This window comes from Austrofundulus limnaeus, unplaced genomic scaffold (genome assembly GCF_001266775.1).
Source record: "Austrofundulus limnaeus strain Quisiro unplaced genomic scaffold, Austrofundulus_limnaeus-1.0 Scaffold401, whole genome shotgun sequence".
Classification (NCBI taxonomy): Eukaryota; Metazoa; Chordata; class Actinopteri; order Cyprinodontiformes; family Rivulidae; genus Austrofundulus; species Austrofundulus limnaeus.
In genome coordinates, this window is record NW_013952803.1 from 457,110 (window position 1) to 458,528 (window position 1,419).

The 1,419-nt window shown below is 37.8% G+C and overlaps 1 protein-coding gene across 1 annotated transcript in view; it reads right to left on the reverse strand.

Moving 5' to 3' along the window:
* LOC106528741 (laminin subunit alpha-5) overlaps positions 1-1,419 on the reverse strand; it is a gene marked incomplete in the record, with an annotated part of 162,169 nt that overhangs the window by 72,410 nt on the left and 88,340 nt on the right.

A 1,419-nucleotide genomic window follows, 5' to 3' on the forward strand; every position in this document is an offset into this window, starting at 1 on the left:
GAGAGAACCCACACATGCACGGAGAGAACATGCAAACTCTACCCAGAAAGGTCCCCGGACCGGGATTTGAACCGGTGACCTTCTTGCTGAGAGGCATCAGCGCTACCAACTGAGCCACCGTGCCACCCATATTCTATTATATAAATTATAAATCAATATTTAAAGAACAATATTTCAACTAAGTATGATCCAAAACTAAAACTAGCAAAACAGTGAAAGTTGATTTGAAAAAATACTGATAAATCTTTATGAAAATAAATACATAAACAAACATGGGCAAAAAAAAAAAAACAAACAAACCTGTTGCCTTTGCAGTTTGGTGCTGGGAATTAATAAGTGAACAAGTAGATGTTCTTAGAGTTAAAATAAAACTCTGGAGTTATTTCTGTTACCATGGCGATCTAACTGGGCTCAAAGAAATCCTCTTTTGTGACCCAGAAAGGTTAGACTTTCAGCCATTATAATGACCGTAACACAGCCATCTGGTGAGGCCCAAGTGATTTTATAATGATGATGATGATGATGATGACGAAGGTGAAAGGATGCGAAACTCTGTCTCAGCAGATTGTCGTTTACTTTAATCAGAAGGCAGAGAGACACCCTCAATGTGTCTCTGCTGAAAAAACACATGAAACATTCCGATGCAGGATTCAGTGATCACACTGAGTGTGTGTGTGTGTGTATACTTGTTTTTATGACAGAGTGAGGACCATTTGTGCCATAGTTACTATGAAAGTGAGGTCTTCAATTCAATTAAATTCAAAAATACTTTATTGATCCCAGAAGGAAATTAGATGTTGTTGTAACTCATTTATCTAAAGAATTATTGTAGATGCTGATGGCTGTGGGCAGGAAAGATCTTCTGTAGCGTCTGTATTACAGCGAAATTTATGTAAAGTGTCCTTGATGTAAAGTGAGGACCTCTTCAATGTCCTCACTTTGTTTGCAGCTCTGCTGGTCTTTACTAGTTAGCTTTAGAGGTATGGAGTGAATTAAGTCTTGGTGCAGGTTAGTGTTAACGATAGACCAGTAATGGTTAGTTTTAAGGAAAATATCTGGGTTAGGCATAAATACAGTTACAAAAATTAATGGAAGTCAATGCAAAGTCCTCAGTTTGATGCAAGTACAAGGATGTGTGTGTGTGTGTGCTTGTTTTGGCTACAGAGTGAGGACCATGTATGGTTTTTAATCAATAAAGTGAGGACATTTTCCCAGTCCTCACTTTGTTTGCAGCTCTGCTGTGCTTTACTAGTCAGGTTTAGAGGTATGGTGTGAATTAAGTTTTGGTTCAGGTTAGTGTTAACTACAGACCAGTAATGGTTAATTTTATGGAAAATGTATGGATTAGGCATAAACACGATTACAAAAATGAATGGAAGTCAATACAAAGTCCTCCAGTTTGATGCAAGGACAAGGATG